Genomic DNA, 20,015 nt, shown 5'->3' on the forward strand with positions numbered 1-20,015 from the left:
ATCCATAATTTTTCAATGTAAAAAAGATAAAAATTATATTTTTATCAGGTATGATCCAAGTAAGGTTCATGGAATCTTTATAGGATTTGGGTATGGTTTTTCTTATAGTGAGTCCGATTGAACTCGGGTTTAAATCTGATACCAGCATCTCAAATCAGGCCCAGGTCTGGTTTTACGTGGTTTCGAGCCAAACCCAATCCGTTGACACCTCTAACGATAGAGATACTTAGGTATTTCTTTATTTTAAATGGTTTATCAAAATAGCTTTAGTAATAAGGGTAAAAAAGAAATCATACGCTGTTTTGCAAAGGCAAGTTAGCCCCGGGTCCCTTGTCAGGAAAAAGTTGGCACCATGTCAGAAATTTTAGAACAGATGGTGCGTGACATAGAATATCAGCCAAAAGTAGGTTCTTATCAATAAATTACCCAACGAATAAAAAGAATATTTAAAAAATAAAAGCATCTTTTCCATCTTTTCTACTAATATTTAATAAATAATATCTCTTAATATTAAAGCTATAAAAAAAAATAGTTTTTGATTGATAAAAAAAAAATCGTGAGGGCAAAGGTCAGACTGAACCGGAGCTACGTTTCTCCAGGAAATAGAATTCTTGTGATGTACGGTGGAACTTGGGTACGACCTGTAGCGCTGAACCGGTTCTTGGCAGGCACGTTTCTCCGGCAAATCGGAGGAGTCTCTTCGGGAGCGAGTCTTTCTTTCTCTCGTGTGAAACCTTAATAATAGTAAAAATAATAATAAGAAGAAGAAGAAGAAGAAGGGATGGCGGAGAGACGCAGGCACCTCCTCCTCAACACCCCTGCCAACTACGTGACACTCCAACAACTGAAGGAGAAGAGAGAGCAAGAGTTGCAGAGGCAGAAGGAGGAACAAGAGAGGGAGAAGCTCAAACTGAATACGGGATGGCGGAAGCTCAAACGACCATCATCTCAACGCCCTGGGATCGACCGCCCTCCGTCCGATCACGCTCGAACCGAATACTGGGAGAGGAGAGCCCCATCGAACTCGGGGACCGGAGGAGAGGACGGCGAGAGGAGGAGCGGGAATCCGCAGCAGGTGGCGAAGATTGGCGGAGGAGGAGTGCCTGCCACCGCTGTGCCGGAAGAGAATCGCGGGTGGAACGGCCGCCTCCGCCACCAGAGCGTTGCGACGGCGACGACGCTCGCCGGATTGGGCATGGGAAGGCCTAACACAGAGAGGCATAAAGAGAAGAACAGAGGCGCTTCGGAAATCGTCGTCTCGGAAAACCCTAGCCCCAAACCCTACCCGGAGGTGAGTCGGAAACTCGACAAAGCGGGCCCGGATATCCCGGGAACGGACGGGGAGGGCGATGCGGGCAGAAACCGCCGGCGGGACAAGAAAGCGAACCTCGCCGGGAAGGATTCAGAAAAGTCCAAAGAGGAAGATAATGGAAGCGTGGATCTCCCCGGTAATTCAGGTCTGGCGACGGCGAAAACCGTCGAATCGGCAGCTGAAGGCGCTGCTCTCCAAGAGGAAGATGAGAACAAGAACGACGAGGTGAGTAAGAAGAGGGTTTTCACGAAGATGTACAAGAAGAAACCACAGAACCAGGCGAAGGGGCCACAGGCAGAGGATTTGGCGAGGCCTCCGCCGGAGAATGAAAAGGCACCGGTCGCTGCTGCAGACGCCGAAGGGGAGAGTCTGAGCGGGGAAAGAGCAGAGAATTCAGAGAGGAGGAAAAGGGTTTCAGAGAAGAAGAAGAAGAAGAAGAAGAAGAAGAAGACGGTGGAGGTTTCCGTTGGAGATTTGGAGAAGGATTTGGAGGGGAAGATGGTGTTGGGTTCCTGCTCCAATGAAGGAGAGAAAGGGCGTCCTTTGTTGGGATTTGGTGGTGAGGGTTTTGATGCTAACGGGTTTGGTAATCACCGAAGAGTGAGGTCTGCTGCATGGGACAGGGATTCAGTGAAGCATGGCTCTGTGAAGTGGGTGAAGAAGGAGGAACTCAATTCCCAATTCAAGGCAAGTTGAGGAAATATACCAAGCTTATATGACATTGGTTCCATGCTTTCTTTTTTGTTAACTCCAAAGCTATTGAGGAGCAGACGAAAACGGCTTTTTAAATGCATTCCGTTCTCCTCCACTCTCTCTCTCTCTCTCTAATGTTGATGGTTATAGTTCGTCTCTCTCTCTCTCTCATGTTTAAACATGTGTTTGAATCTCTTGAATGAGAGTTTTTCTGCAGGTTAGCTTCTTTCGTGATTCCTCGATAATGCAGACGCCAAGAATAGGTATCGTTGTTAATGGCAAAAAATCCAGTATTCGAAGCTCGGATTCCTTTAAAAGTGGCTAAAAAGCATTGTTGTAAATGGCATAATTACCAGGAAATGAAATGGATCGGCGAAGCAGAAATGGGGATTCAACTGTTAAAAAACAGCATGAATCGGAAAGTAGGATACGATGGTCCAAGTGCAAGTGAAACAAAAAAGGAAACACATATGAAGCAATATAAAGGGGGAGTGAAAACAAATAGAAAAACAACGCTACTCTTGAGGCTTTATCCATTGCAGAACTGCAATAAGTTTTTCAATCAGTTTGATTTGAGACAAGGTAATAATCGACAAACAAGACGAGTTCTCACACAAAATGAAGGGATACCATCGTTATGTTTTCTTATTGACTAAAATTGATAAAACCATGTCGGTCATCAATAGTTTTTTTCTTCAACCCATGCATATGGCTTAATACTTTTTTGGGCTTTTGGCCAAGGTTTGCCTGTTTGGAATCTAGGAACTGGGACAGGAGCTAATGCATTTGACAAAATGCAGGTCAAACTAACAGATGGTGGCTTTTTGGAAACTGGTAGCTGGGATTGGGAGTTAGGCCCTGTTTGGGATCTCCTGGCCGGAGGCCGGCGGTTTGGGATGATGGAAAAACTGTCATGAGAAAAGCCAAAGCCAGTTCCACGATTCGACTACCGCCATGGATAGGTGGTAGTTGACGACACTCATCCTGTTTTTCTCTTTTTCCAACACCATCCCCAACTCTCACAATAAAGTCCCACCTACCCTCTTAATGTTTAGGTCGAATACATAAATGCCCTTATAGCATAAGCGGGGAGAGGAAGAGAAAGGAGGAGAAACCATAGGCCAAGTACCTGAGAATGGAGCGCAGGGTGCGCAAGCTCAATCGAGAGGAAATTCACCCTCCCTGAGAACGCCGACGCTATCTCGGCTGCCTGCTAGGATAGAGTGCTCACCATCACGGTGCCAAAGGTGCCTCTTCCTGATCCCAAGAAGCCTAAGACCATCGAGGTCGAGGTTGCCTGAGAGTCTCGAGCCTCTGTTTCTATGATCATTGTCATATTTTCTTTGCTTCCTGTTCTCTTCCTTTTTTTGTGTCCAGTAGCACCGGTAATGACACATGTTTGATTCTTCTAATGCTTTCATTCCTTTCGTTACCTTTGTTTTGAGTTTGCAATCATTTTTTTTTTTCAGAATTATTTAGAAAGAAATTGGAAGACAAAATTTCTTTCTTTTTCTCTTTTTTTTTTTTATTTCACTTAATGGCTGCACATTTTTTAGTACGAGCTATTTTGCTTGTTGTAGGCTTTTTTCTTCAACGTTTTGGGTTCAGATTTAATAATTTTACCGAGTGTATCAGTTGATTTAAGCATTTGCGTATAAAAGAAACCTGTCTTCTATTTCCATTAGAAGAAATTCAGAGCTTATTCGTATTTTTGTTTTGTGAAGATTGTAGCCTCAGACACTAGCTCAAGTTTATTGGTAAGTGCCTGCTCACCCTAATACCGTGGAGTCAAAGCGTGGACCTAGTTCATGTACATAAATGAAGCTCTTTAACCTCTCAAAGGAAAATACAAATACCGTGTTTGCATGTTTGTTTGGAATCCATGCACCTGAAGAGGTAACTGTGAAAACAACACATCCTCCCAAACAACTTCAATAATGGATTTATAAGTTATTGCCGGAATTTTGATGGTGCTCTCAAACAAGCAGGTGGCAAGTACCAAATCCACTGGATTTGTGGGTTTCATACTTTCTTCTCCAGCTACCTTTGGATGCCGAGATTCCAAACAGGCCTTAATGCATTTGGGATGGAAAGTGACATTGTATTTACTCTAAAGCATGGAATTGAGAGCTACTGCCAAATCCAACATTTGACAGCTGCCACTTCCCACCCCAGCTACTAGTTTCCAAACAGGGCATGAATTTTCATTGCCCACTCCTTTCTAGTTAGAGGCAATTGTGGTTTGCTGTATGGTATGGGACAATCACAGTTCAAAACCCACAGAAGAAGGCATCCTTCGCTGCAAGGTCAAAGTTGGGTGTACTCTCTCATGGGCAGAAAAACCTCAAGGGTCTTACCAACTAAGAACTTGTCAAGTATGGTCTTTTATGAGGGGTTTTTCTTTGGCCTAGTAAAAGGAAAAGCTTAAATTTCTAAGCTCTTCTTTCTTTTGTAGAGAATTGCAACCGTGATGGTAATGATGCTCTCTAACTATCCTCTAAACTGATGTCACAAATATTATTTCAAGAGCTTTGCTCATCTTATAGGGACGACTCATGAAAGTCGTTGATGAGGCATCACAAGTTCAAAACTCACATATATACATCCTTGGTCGTGAAGCCCAAGTTGGGTGTACTCCCTAGTGGGCCAGGAGGACTTGGTGAGTAGGGATGCAAGTCGGTCGGACACAGGATGAGTGTTTTACGATTTTTATCGGTTTCAACCTGATCCACTCTCCCATGTGTTTAGCTGATCCGGATCTGATAAGTTTGTATCCGTATTGGTGAGCTGGGCATTTTTTCCTTGATCATCCAAAAATAAAAACCATTCATTCCATTGTAGTTACCGGGGTAGCTAATAGGAAAATTGCACCATATTTTGATATATTTCGTTTTCCTCCAAAATCTCCAGGAAGTATTCTCATATTAAAAAATATAACCAAAATATTAAACAATTATATCTTTTACTATGTTAATATCATGTTAAAATTGCGATATTTTCGAAATAGTGATATCTTGAGAATATGATGTTTCGATATTGTATTGTTGTTTGGAAATATCACAAAAAAAATCTCAATACTCTTAAAATATCATCAATTTTTGTGACAGTTCAAAATATAGGATTGAAAATGCTCATATATTACATTTGATCTTGTATTTGTGAAAAGAAAAATATTGGTTTGAAATTTATAATAATAAAATTGAGATAGCCATACGAGAAGGCGTGATGCATACTGTGTATGTAATGCTATACATTACAACCACCGCTACCTATAAACCAGATTTTAAAGGGGGTTAATAATTTAGTATTATTAAAGACATGAAACTACTGAGCTGGAAATCATAGGTTCAAGCTTTATCGATTGAATCTAACCACAGAGATATTTTCAGCAAGGACCAAACCTTGTATCGTGTTATTTTGATCTAAAAATATGATTCTTGAGTTGTGAATTTTTTGTACATTAATTGTTAACTGTTGATTTTTTTTTTAAGCCCTTAAAAATCCACAATCACATTATTTAAAACTCTTGTCTTCTAAACAAACCTTTTGCATTACATCTATAAGGTCCAATCTAAAAACAAAAAATCTAAAAAACATGATATATACTCAATACTTTCATGTGTTCGATAGCACCAAATATTCCTACTCCTCTAATAAGTAGGTGGCTGAAGCCTGCATGCTACCTTACCATCCACTTCAGAATTGTCGTTTAAAAAAGGACAATAAATGGCTTATTTCAATAGAGAACTAGGGAAGGTGTTAGCCAGAAATGGTAAAGTCTACACCAATGTTGTCAGTATCGGTATCGGCCCCGAATCGTTGGGCTGCTGATTCAGCTGTATGATACAAATACTCAGCTAAATCGTTCTGTATCGTCTAAAAAATAATAATAAACTATTACATGTCAATCATAATATGACACATGTTAAAACCATTAAAATAATTAAAGTAATATTAAAAGAGTTTCAAAATTTTGCCGATATGATGCATGTATCCGCCCGATACAGGCCGATACGCACCGATACTGATAACATTGGTGAGTGTGTGAAATAAATGTCACATGGAGAATCGGAAATCATTAGATTTCACTTCAAAGGGAACTAGGAAAGCTGAGAAAAGTGAAACCTCACAAAGTTGCATAAGCCCCAATTCTGAACTCTCCCGCCTATGCCTGACAATTATCATCAATTTTTACCTCAAAAAAAAAATATTGTTATATGTTTGTAGGGGTGTCAATGGGTCGGGTTTGGTTCGGACCCAAGTAAAACCAGACTCAGACCTGATTTGAGATGCTGGTACTGGGTTCAGACTCACCAAAAGAGAAACCATACACGGATTCTATAAGAATTACATGAACCATACCAGGTAAAATATTTTTTTTATCCTTTTACATTGAAAAATAGAGGATCTTTGTCGGAACTTGGGTTGGTTCGGGGTCTAGTATGAAATTTCACAAACCATACCCGGCTCCATATATTAATCAGACCCTTCGGGTCCGACTCGAATTCTAATAGGGCTTCTCTGTTTCCATTCTCTTGCGTTTACTGTAGGAAAGAAGAATAATTAAAATGCTTTCGTTTTAAAATCAGATCATATTGTCACAATGGTTAGTGGGTTTTCAAAGTGGGATGTCAAAAATCAAAGTTGTTGATGGAGGATGATGCAATCGTTTGTCTGATAGTTAAAGCTGAATCCAACATGGAGATGTTGAATTTCTTTGGGTGTTTGTGCAACACTGTGTAAGCAAATATCTTTCCTTTTCATTTTAGTATGGTTGTGGAAGCAGCATTACATGTGGAGGGAGGATCGGGCGCAATGTGATTGCAGACTTTTAGTGTGCTCTTCACCCAGTGACGGACTTAAAAACTTTTATTGGCGAAATTTTTTTTTTAAGGGAAAGAATTTATTTATTTTTTGTGTGGGGAAGGGGCAGAATTTATGTTGGGAGCAGCGCCTGCACCCGATGGCCTTTCATCATTTATTGGGTTCTACAACTGAGGACTATCCCCAAGATGGAAGGTGATCAGGTGCAGGGGCACACTAAAAGTCCTGATCCTCCCTCCACATGTAGCTGTAAAGTTGGGTCTTGAGAGAATTATTTTGCATTGTTTTTTTTTTTTTTTTTAAAGATCCAGATCCAAGCAGTGCTAAAGATCCAGATATAAGCCATGAACGCCCAGGCGGTGAAGGGTCCACATAGCTGGAAAGAGTCCCAGTTAGGCATTGCTTTGCAAGTCTCTTCACTGGTTCTTTCAGAAAAAGAAGCACAGAGAGGAGAGACTCCAGCTCATTAGAACTCTCTAAAGGTTAAGATGAAGGACCCTAGACGTCCCAAGCAAGATCGAGATTGTAATAGAATTTCCATCAAGGACCCTATTTGCAACAAACCTCTGGGTCTTGTATTCATTACAAATTGAATAGAACCAAATGTTGATAGAGAGAGGGGAGAGTTGTTGAGGTAATGGACGTAGGCATTTTCGGATGAATCACGTTAAAACTTGTTATGCATTTTTTACTTTTCCTTGTCAGTGTTATTTTTATTATGATATCAGAGCTTAGCCATTTATTTGTGCTTGTGATCACTGGAATTTGCATTTGTTGTTGTTCCTGCTCTTGCAGCGTTTCTTGCTTGTTGTGTTGGGTGCTCCTTCATCAATCTTGAATGACATATTATCAAGTGAGTAATATTTTTTTCCTTCCCTCATTACCTGCACCAACAAACCTTCAATACTTCTTAAGTACGACACTCACAACAGACAATTATATGTTATGGGAGTGGTAGTTCAATCTCTTGCTTTTGTCACATGATTTGTATGGCCTTCTTGATGGATCAAAGCCAAGTCCGCCTAGGATCAGGGCTACTGCCGATAGAAAACGGCAGGAACCACATGTTTATCATGCCACTCCTTCAGTTCCTAGTGATACAAGTGGGTACCTCAGATTCAGGGACATCACATCATGTGACACATGATCTATATGAACAATTCGTCTATGCATGAGCCATACTAAGGACAATATGTCATTAAGATTGTGAATGGTTATGGTTTGAAGATCAATAACATTGGTTTTTCTAAGTTTTCTGCTATTGGTAGTCAGTTTTCTCTTAATAATATGTTGTATGTCCTTGAGGTTAATCGAAATTTACTTTTAGTCAATAGGTTTGCTAATGAAAATCATGTATTTTTTTGAGTTTTATCTTGATTTTTGTTGTATAAAGGATCAGGTAACGGGAACAGAACTCATGCAGGGCATGACTAATTAAGGGCTGTACCAGCTGAACATTCCTCTGGTAAAAAACAAAGATGCTATGATGGAGAAAAAACAAATTTGGATCAATGACATCAATGATTGGGTCATCTTGCTTTCCGAAGCAAGTACTTTGCAGTTTTGGTTTTAATTTTATAATGTAGAGAACAGTTTCTGTGATGTGTTCCAGCAATGAAAGAGTCATTCCTTGCCCTTCTTTCTTTATTAGCATAAAGTTTGAGTACCTCTTGATCTTATATAATCTGACGTTTGGGCCCCATTCCAATTATTAGTTTTGATCATTATCCTTAATATATCTCCATGTTCCTGTGTCCTCTGTACCTGAAATTGAGCCATACCTATCTTAATGCGTAAGGAATCAATTCACCAAATTTCAGATTTTCCTGTTGTGCCAATAGGGAGAACCAAATATTCTCCCAGACCATGTCTGAACCCAGCCACCCTGTCAAACTCATTTTATAAGATTGCCCCATATTGTGTCCGAACCCTCGGCCCATGCTCGCATCAAAGAACCAGTCTAGTATTGTGAAAATTGTGATATCTCCTGATCTGGACCAAGGAAGTGGCAGTAATTTACCGGACTTAGTTCTGGGTATGATAGATTTTAGTAAGGCTGCAACAGGATTGCATAGGTATCTGTTTACAAGTAAAAGTTGTTTGATATCTCTCTCTCTTTCTGAACTCAGACTCCTACCAGATCACAAAGACAGCATTACAATCATATCATTTTAGCAGAAGGATACCATTATGACCCCATATTATTGTTATTACATAAGGAGTAGCTTTATTATAAATAACTCGTTGCACACCATGAATCACTCCAACTAAGGTCTCTATTTAACAGCCTGAGCAAAAAGTAGTCTTGAAATGTATTCCAAAGAACATGAGGCTCTTTTTGGAATATATATATATATATATATATATATATATATATATATATATATATATATATATATATATATATATATATATATGAGGCAGAAGGTTGGATTCCGAATGAAATTTTGCCCAATGCACATCGACAGCTTTTTGGAAATTGTAGGACTTGGAAAACAGTTCGCTTTTGGTGACTACAATATCCAAGTCAGACCATAGTCCATTATGATCAGACATGGTGGACCAAGGCTCCATGGGATGTGTGATCTGGGTCAGACCCAATCCGTTGACAATCCCAAGATTAATATTATAGCAATGTTGTCAGTATTGGTATCGGCCCTATATCGTTTGGCCAACGATTCAGGTGAATCGACTGATGCGAATACTGTAGTGAATCATTCCGAATCGATCAAAAAATAGTTACAAAATATTACATGTCTATCAGAACGCGACTAGTGTTAAAGCCATTAAAATAATATTGAATAATATTTAAAAATAAATTAAGTATGTTTTATATTTAATAAAAAATAGCTGATTCAGGAGTGAATCCTATCGATACTATACGTATTGGGCGATACAGGCCGATAGTGATAACCAGTGTTGTGAGAGGCGTACGCCTCAGTACTTGAAGCGTACGCCTCACAGGCGAGGCTCACGCTCAAGGTACTGAGGCGCACACTCAGTACCTGAAGCGTCGGTGCCTCCTCCGATCTATGGCTAAAACCGAAAACAATTACACAATGAGCAGAGGAGGATATTCCGGCGAGATTTACGGTGGAATTTCTTCTCTTCGTGGCCTGAAATTGGATTTACTCGCCAGAAAAAAAGCAAAAGCTTCCAGCGAGTTTAACGGATTGAGTTCTTCCTACTGTTGTCGTAACCTGCACAGAGTCACAGACCCGTCAGGAAGCAGAGTTGATACCCTCTGACGAGGTTTCCGGCGAGTGGCGGGGGGACTTCTTCTCTCCGTGACCGGAATTGAGTCCTACTCTCTTGATCACGAAGCTTACCCTTCAACGCCTCGAGGCTTACGCCTCGCTTCATAACATGTTCAACGCCTCACTTTGCCTCATCGCATTTAACAACCTTGGTGATAACATTGTATTATAGTACATATGTTTTTTCTACCTGCATGATAAAATAAAAAAATAATACTCCTTCAAAGTCCAATTCTTTCGCAAACGAATTTCAGATAACACGGGTTCATAGAATGATGTGGTGTAAGACTGCACGGAATGGACGTCGGCCGGGACCCTACCTGAGGCCCATTAGGTCCCAACAACCTCTGCTGAAACCCTGCATGCCCAAAGCTTAACCCAGCTCATGTCAGGTTCTGGCTCGGACTAAAACTTTTAGGGCAGGTTGGCGGTTTAGGTCAAGTTTTGGCCCATTGATACCTGACTGTTATTGGTTCAAGGCTAGCCAGGCTCCACTGGCATGTTACTTTAGCCTGCCCAGAACCTGGCATCTTTAGGGCTGTGTTGAGACTGACATTCATTGGTCTTCAGGCTTCTATGACAGCCCAAACCCGACTCATCCCGGGTCTGGTACCCGATGATGTACCCGTTGGATCTTGACCCGACCCCTAGACAACAGAAATAAACATTGTTGTTTGGATCTTGTGTCCTATTTGTTGAAGCTTCCCTTAAGTTGTTTTAGTGGTTTCATTTAGTTTTCTTGTTGCCCGTCCTTTTCATAGTCACAAATGTCCTTAATACATGAATTATTGTGACTTTATAGTGATATTTTCAAAAAGCAGTATATCATGATATTTTTTTAAAATATTACGTGTTTCCGAAATATGTTTATTTTTATTTTATTTGATAGCTTTTAAGCCTTATAGAGCCAATATTTTCTTGAAATTTTCTAAAAAAAAAGAAAATTTACCTTAAGCGAGAAAATCCAATAGCAAGGTTTGTGGCATTGGTCTTTTTCGATTATTTTTTGGGTGGACCGACCCTTTTCAGCTTTTTCTGTTTCTGTGGAGGTTTTTCCCATACACTTTAGGTTTCAAGTGCAAATTGCGTTGTCATTGGACCCTGTCAGTGGTTGGGTTGCTTTAATTTAGGAAATTTTCTATATAAATTTACTTGCTATTAAAACAAAATGTCATGTTTATCTAGACTCATTTTTTCAAAGAAATTGCCAAGAAACTGACTACCTGAGTTTCAATCATGAACTAAAATTATTAAGAGGACATCAGCTAAATGCACCTTTTAAAAAGATTAAAAAGGATATTTTATGCTGAAAAGATCAGGTGCAACATGATTGCACAAATATTTGTGCATTAAGCACCGTATCACCCTCTATCTTCGGGAGTCAGTTGTGGGGCCCAAGGCCTGATTGAGGGCGATGAGGTGCTTATTAATGCATAAATTTTGTGCAATCATATGAACATGATCCGGACTCTATTTCATGTGCATATTAACCATGAAACTGACTTCATGTTATTTATTCGCCAATTTTTTTCAGGTAGTGGGTGTTAAAAACTATTTTAGAATATTGGTTTTATTTTTTAAATACCAATCAACACCAGAACTGTCACGGGCATAAAAAATTTTGCAAAACCGTGATGGCATCAAACTGTCCAGTCTCACCAGTCTAATAGCCAAAGGCCGCACACCAACACTTTTTTATGTGTTGAATCATTTTCATTGACCTTATACATCAACCTGTACGCAGGCAGCTGCCTAGGGAAAGTTGATTAAGCATATTTTCAAATGTGAATTTCATCTAGTACATGTTGCTTAGTGCATAGTCGTCCCATACCAGCTATCACTTCCGAAATGAGCACAAACTTGCTTCAACCTTACATGACATGGAATATATTGCAACTCCATGCACACGCTACAACAAAACTTTGACATCGAAGAAACATGACTTTGTGACTCACAGTCTAAAGACCAGTTGATGATTGAACACCATCACGAAGAGCACCACTTAGACTCATTCACCGGTGCCTAGGCATTCACTCGCATAGCCCTGAGTCACCATACTCAGTTGAAACCACCTAATGTGATCATTGAAAGAATTAGACCTAACCCACATGCACTCTTGTGCATCCAACTGTTACACGTGAGAACTCCTACAAGTCGAGATGTCCTTAACCAAATATCCAAAGGCAACATCTTCTGTTTCGTTGGCATTGCTTAACCAAACAATGCTCTACGTCTGTGTCGCCATACAATGATGCACTAACGATGATATTGTTGCCTATTGCATATCGTGCTATTACCGCACATCACCGATCAAGCCAACACATACCGCGCGTTACTACACTCAATGCATTTTTTACTCAGTAGAGCTCTGCACTACAACTATTCCATTTCGAAGACTTGATCGGAGACATTCTCTCCCACCCAAACCATTGTCCTCCTCGACAATGCTGGTGCAGGTAAGAATACAGTTTTAACTGACATGTCAGTTTCTTTTTGTAATTATGTTTGGTTTACTTTTTTTCTTTACCATACTCAACTTGTTCTGGTTTTCATTCACCATCACCGTAACCTTTAACACGTCAAGTCGCATTTCTTAATGCACTTCCGACTACTTAGACAACAGTCTTTCACTCTATTAACATCGAGCATCATTTGCTCATGGGACCCTAGTGCAGTCTTATACACAAGCGAGTCATCCTCGATCGCACAACATGCTTGTCGTCTTCATACACAAGTTTGTGCCTTTCAATCCCAACAAGAGTAATTCCAAACCCTTCGTGGTCCTCGTAGAGAAAGATTATAACCAATGTGTACCGCAGGGATATCAACTCCCTTAAGTATCAAATTATGAATTTCAATGTTCTAAAGTAGTCCTCGAGTGAGGGACGCCTACTTGCGTATCACCCTAAAGCAGTTCTTCAAAGTGTCTTCCTGAGCACTTGTCCACACAAGGAACCACACGGCCCGATGCTACAACTCTCATCAGGAACCAGCAAAACGTTCTTGCAAGAACCAAACCGACGAGCCACAAACAATAACTTTTTTTGTACACACAATCCACAGAGGAACTGCCAACTCAAGAGACAAAAACAATGAGCATTCTGTTCAACATGGGCACTTTGCTAACCCACAATCTTGAGAGAAAATCTAGAAGTTTAGTTGAATCTTCCATACCTAAAGATGCAAAATTCATCCAACTGAATCCAACGTGCATTCTCTGCATACACAAGGCAAACGTCACGCTCCACCTGTGAGTGTAACACACAACTGGTAAGAATCTTTGTCTTATCTATGTTTCCTTAGCCAATTGAACACCAACATTACACTTCTACTTATCATCAACAAAATGACTCATACCAATCTGCCAACATCATGATTCTGTGCTTGGTCAGCCACACTTCAGTTGCGCAAAATTGTGTAACCAAGATAAACCATCAATGTCATATTCAATATTGCATACAATGAACAACAAGGTCTTCATGAATCTTTCTGCTTTGATGCCAATTTGTCATGAGCATAGAATTTTTTGCAAACTCGTGATAGCATCAGACTGCCCAGTCTAACGGTCAAAGGCTACGTACCAATACTTTTACATGTGTTGAATCATTTCTATTGACCCTACACACCACCTTGTGTGCAGCTGCTTAGCGGAAGCTGATCAAGCACATTTTCAAATATGAATTTCATCTAGTTCATGTCGCTTAGTGCATAGCCATTTCATACCAGCTATCACTTCTGAAAGGAGAACAAACTTGCATTAGCCTTGCGTGAGATGAAGCGTATTATAACTCCTCGCGCACGCTATAGCAAAACCTCACCACCAAAGGAACAAGACCTTTCGACCCCTTGTCTGAAGACTAGTTGATGATTGAACACTATAATGAAGAGCACCACCCATTCTCGTTCGTTGGCACGTAGGCATTCACTCATCGAGCCTCGAGTCACCATACTCGGTCGGAACCACCTAATGTGATCCCTAGAAGAATTAGCCTTAACCCACACGCACCACGTGCGTCCAACCACTATGCATGTGTACTCCTGCAAGCCGAGAGGTCCTTAACCAAATCTTCAAAGGCAACATTCTCTGGTCTGCTGGCACTGCTTAACCAAATAACAATCAACGTCTCTGTCTCCATATAACAATGCACTAACAACAATACTATTGTCTATCGTGTGTCATGCTATCACCGCACATCACTGGACAAGCCAACACATACCGTTCATTCCTACACTCGATGCATTTTCCACTCAATAGTGCTCTACATTATAATTGTCTCATTCTGAAAGCTCGGTTCGAGAGAAGAAGAGGCACTTCATGTAAAGTTTTTGAATTATAAGATCATTTTCACATAATGACAAATTTATTTCTAATACCCTTGTGTTTCAAAATATTTAAGATAGATGCATAACCTTTTAAGAGATTGCTTAGGAAAGTTGTTTTTTTCTCTGCAATTACTTTTCTATCCCTAAGTGTAGCTACAAAAGTGAATTGGGCTATCAGAAAACAAAAACTTGAAATTGTTATTTCAAAAGTTAGTTTGAGTTAGGTCATTTAAAAAAGCAACTTACTGGATCATTTGAGTCATTTTTTTTTTAAGTTTGAGCATTTATCTTAAATATTTAAAAGATGCGGCAACTAGAAGTAATTTTTTCATATTTTAGGCACCTATATATAAATGATCTTAATTGATATTAGACCAGTCTGCAGCCACATTCATTGGATAAAGATTGGAGAAAAGTCTTGGAGAAGCCCAATCTTGTAAGGGCACGTTTGGAAGAGATAAAAACTCTCATAGAAAAAGAAAGTTGTGGATGAAGGTTCCTTGCCATCAAAGGCCACCTCATGTAGTTTGATGATGATCATAATTAAGATTACAAACAAACATACTGAATTATGGTATACCAACGAGGGCTCCGATTCTTGGAAGGAACAGTTGGGAGGTGTAAGTTCAAATCCCAATGGTATACGATTGTATAACTGTTAGGGGTTTGCCTAACCCCAACTTTCTCTGTAGAGAAAAATTATGCTGAATTTAGTCCTGACGTCATTGAGTATGAGATAACTCATTTCATGTAAGTTGATTTCTTAATGCACAAGGCAATTTCAAAAGAAACTACATCAAATCAGGAAGGAATCTAAATTTGATAAAGAGTTTATATCTATATATATCTTTTCTGTAAATTTATCCCTTTGGGAACGTCTTTCTCGATTGTGATTCCCGCTAGTTGGTTTCATGTTATTGGTGGCAGCCATAGAGTGACAAATATCGCGAGATTTATGTAAATCTCACCATAATATCCCAAAAAAATGCTTGAAATTTTTTTGTGGGATATTCAAAATATCTTGAGATTTATGAAAAAACATAAATACCTTGATTTAAACATGATATTTATGTTTTAAATGTTTATTTATCGTAAAAAAAACCCATATATTTTTATTTTTTAATAATTTTTATTAATATTTTCTTTAAAAAAATAATATTTTTTAATTTATTTTTTATTGTTGAGATTTGGCCAAAAGAAAATGAGAGATTTATGAAAATTTTCAAATTCTTTCGAGTTTTTGAAAAAACAGATTTTACCGTTTTTAACGTTTATTTGTCACTATGGTGACAGATAGGGCTGTGAAACAAATTGAGCAGCTAGTGGCCCGGTTCTTATTCGGTTCTTTTACATTACGAGTTTCTGTTTGACTCGTTCAGACTCATTTAGATAGCCCTTATAGAATTTAGGTAGCACACATCTTAAAAGAAGCATGGTAGCTCAATTGATTGGCTGGACATACTTGTAACCCCAAGGTGGGCCAGGTTAGGTAAAACTATAAAAAATTATCAGTAGATTTGATTTATCATATTTTTTTAATTCGTGGTTAATTTCGGTATTGTGTATAAAAGGCTTAAAAGCTAGTGTCACCTACTTCTATGAGAAACGTTTTTTTATACCAAAAAATTAGGTGTCATTTTTAAAAAAAATCCTAGAAAATAACGTCATTAAGAAAAAATCTGGGGACTGGGAAGTTCTTATCGGCTTGTGAGGGGGGGCGTTGTTCGTCGTCTCACAGCGCACTCGCATCCCGTTTTCGGTTTTGGGGACACGCCAAACCCTTTTCGACGCGTCTTCTACGCGTTTCTTCTCCCACCAGCACTCACCACAAAAAGCCGACCCAACCCCAACTCTCTCTTATTTTTCTTCCTGTGAATCCTTGCAAGAAAGAAGGAGAAGATGAGTTACTACGATCAGCATCAACACCAACCGCCCGTCGGCGTCCCTCCTTCCCAAGGTAACCCTCTCTTTCTCCTTTTCCTCTCGCAATATCGTTTTAGGATTTTCTTGTTTGTCGTACGCAGATCTGATGAAAAAAGAATTGGGGTTTCCCCTCGTATTATCTGATTTGCTTTTTTCAGGGTACCCACCAGAAAGTTACCCCAAAGATGCATACCCACCACCGGGATACCCCGCACAGGGCTACCCTCCGCAGTATCCTCCCCAGGGAGGGTACCCTACCCAAGGTTACCCTCCCCAGTATGCCCAACAGCCCCCTCCTCCCCAGAAGTCCGGCCCCTCTTGCATGCAAGGATGGTGAGTTTTCTCTTTCTCCTTCTCTCGAATCCGGCGATCTGAACGAATTGACGCAAGTAACGTTCTTATGTTTTTTATTTGTTCTTATTCTTCTGCTTTTTTTTTTTTTGGGGGGGGGGGGGGTATTGTGATTTTGCAGCCTTGCCGCTCTCTGCTGCTGCTGCCTTTTGGACGCGTGCTTCTGAGGGGGGTTGGCGGTATCTGGAACCCGTGGTTCTTGGTTCGTGTGCCTGTGAGCGATCATGAGGCCGATCGATTGTGTGTGTGGGGGGTTTCGATCTCGTTTCTCATTACGTTCTTCTTTCGTTCCCTCTGTCTCACTCTTTTGATTTCGTGTTTTAGAGTAAATATTCGATTCCGCTCTGTCTCAGACTTTTTAGGCTCTGTCAAAGGGGCTTTCTCTGTTTCTATTTATCTTGCGTTTACCGTAGGAAAGAAGAATAATTACAATGCTTTCATTTTAAAATCAGCTCACCATGCTCTCTCTCTCTCTCTCTCTCTCTCTCTCTCTCTCTCTCTCTCTCTCTCTGTGTGTGTGTGTGTGTGTGTGTGTGTGTGTGTGACCGCAATATCTATGGTTGGTGGGTTCTCAAAGTGGTTAGAGCTGAAGCAAACGTGGGGGTTGAATTTCTTGGGTGATTGTGCAACAGTGGTGTAAGCAAAAAATCTTTCATTTTCATTAAGTTTGTGGAGGCAGCATTATATGTGGCTGTAAAGTTGAGTCTTGAAAGGATAATTTTTGGATGCCTGTAGTTCCATTTCAATTTTCAACTGTTTCTTGTGTTGTGTTTGTGTGTGACTTGCATGTGGCGGTGTACTGGATAGACTGTCCCCATTCTATGCAAAGGATGACCTCATGCATTTTTTCCTTCTTTCAGGGTAGACTTGTTTTGTTTTGAAAAGTGATGATTAAGGGATCATTTATAAATCTTTAATACTAATAAATTAAGTTTTTAGGAATTGATTCGGGGCAATTTATTATTTGAAGTGGTCATGTATCTTTGATTAAACTTGAATATAAAGATAACTGCTGAAGTTGTTGTTGGACTAGTCTTTTCAAACCTTCACTAGATTTAGCTCCGAAATTTGACAGAAGAAGACCGCTACTATAGGCAACTTACAAATGCGTTTGGCAAGGTTCATGTGTTATAAATCATGCTCTTGAGTCACCTGGTTTCCAACTATAAACATGATTTCTTTTTTTCCCAATCACTAAATTCTGGTATAGTGTGAAAAAATGATTTTTTGAAGCTCTCAAAACATGTTTTATAATAAATAAACCATGTAGATCATGTGCGTAGGGTTCGATTCACGAAAAATGTTCGAGAAACAATAAACAAAATTATTTCCATTGTCCTGTAAGAAGCAACTCTACCCGCTGTTTTGATATAGGGATCACATTTTAGGCACTGGATCTGCCATGATTCTTTGAAATTATACAGAAAATAAATATGGTGAGACAAGACCCTGAACCAGATGAGACTGGATCCAGACCGTCAGACTTGAGCATCCAAACCTCTAGAATGATTGTACTTTTGTATTATTTGTTTGTTTGTCTTGCTCTCCTCTAAGGATAAGCCATCTGTTGTAAAAATTGAGAGCAAGAAAAGGAAAAGCTGTCAGTTCACGTCTCCCTGTCCCTGTGGTGGGACGTTGCAGGTTCAAAACCATTAACTGGTGGGTGGTGTCTGCCTAACCCCAAATTGCCTTTCAAATGTAAAAATTAAAAGCAGCCACAGCCACAGCTCTTTAGGGCAATGTTGTCAGTACCGGTATCACATTGCGTCTTGCCAACATGACCCAGCGAGTCAATCAACTTTATATATATATATATATATATATATATATATATATATATAAAATATAAAGTTAACATGACCCAGCGAGTCAATCAAGGACTAGCCAACTCACGATCACTGGGTTTTAAAACTATAGTCTGAACCAGCCTAAGTTTAGGATGCACTTGGAAGGAGGCATGTGGTGCGATTTGAGGGGAGTTGGGAGAAATACAAATACTGGAAATCGATAAAAGTTAATTCAAAGAAAATAAAGATTTCTTTGATTGTTTGGAAGCACTAGTAATTCCTTAAGGATTATACTTTATAACTTCCACCTGGTTCCTTATATTGTTTGGCATATGGACTTTGGAGAACAACTTGATTACATTTAACATGGAATTAGAAAGAGGACTATAGTTCTAAAGAAAAAAAAGATTGTACCTTAGCTTAAATGTATTAAGTTTTACCCAAAACTTATACGTTCACTTTTATAAAAAAAATAAGTTGTCTGCATAATGCAAACTAAAAAGCTTAAGTGCCATTAAAAAGTGAAATAAAAAATTGCTTATTATTTCAATCAACTACTTAATTGGTTAGACCCACCTAGAAACCTCAAAAGTCCTAAAATTAATAATGGCAACAAATTTACATGTACAAACTATAAATGGATTGCGCAATTTGAATCCAAACCGTATATCTGATAAAGCATTACTCCAAATAAAAAACACCGAATATATAAAAATTTCAATCTATACGTGAATAAAATGTCAGATTCAGACCAAAGCTTTGAACAAACCAATTGAATCCAAGTCGATTGTCTTTTTTGGTAAAAAGACTCGAGATAATCAACCCAGATTCGGTTCTGGAACTCCTTACATCTGAATCTAAGATTGACTCAAAGTTCGGTAGGCACGATCCAACAAATAATATGTAAATGTTTATCCGCATTGCCCTACTAAAGTATGGATTCCATATGGGCCCGTATTAATCTCGGTCCAGATCTGATTCCAATCCCATTAACTTATATCTGACCTGACTCTACACTGTCACAAGATTTAATTTTGATCTGAGTCCCATATCCGACTGTTGTGTTGGATTTGGATTACCTTAATCCATCGACATGAGAGAGAGCCCAAAGTAATTCAACATTACCACTCATGAAGATCAACAAAATGTTGAACCCATGAACAGAACAAGAGCAAAAGCCAAAAACAAATAAAGAGAGCACACCAGAAAAGAACATCAGACAGATAAACGGGCTCACGTCGGAGCCGCTTGCCCAGATTGCGGCAAAAGAGAGGTAGCATTAGCAGGAGAGAGCGGAAGATCAATAAGATGCATACGCAAGATCGCATAAACATTTACCAAGATTTTATGCACCAGGTTATTAATGTTAACTAGAATTTGACGAAAATGAGCATCATTTCACGCCATCCAAACAAACCACCAAGAAGCAACCACGTCTGCCAGATGAACCTTCACCTCTTGTTGCACCTAATACAAACTGGCCCCAAGATCAGATCTAGAGCAAAGGACTCCTCCTTAACAAACACTTCTGGATGCCTCCAGGTC

General features: G+C 39.5%; 1 long non-coding RNA gene across 1 annotated transcript; it reads left to right on the plus strand.

Moving 5' to 3' along the window:
* Positions 1–16,143: 16,143 nt before the first annotated feature.
* LOC149835504 (uncharacterized) lies at positions 16,144–17,131 on the plus strand. The gene is made up of 3 exons (XR_016432331.1): positions 16,144–16,366; positions 16,491–16,665; positions 16,805–17,131. It is a non-coding gene; the product is annotated as an uncharacterized LOC149835504 (long non-coding RNA).
* The last annotated feature ends 2,884 nt before the right edge of the window (positions 17,132–20,015 follow it).

The sequence above is a fragment of the Nuphar pumila genome, chromosome 6 (genome assembly GCF_984573655.1).
Source record: "Nuphar pumila chromosome 6, dmNupPumi1.hap1.1, whole genome shotgun sequence".
Lineage (NCBI taxonomy): Eukaryota > Viridiplantae > Streptophyta > Magnoliopsida > Nymphaeales > Nymphaeaceae > Nuphar > Nuphar pumila.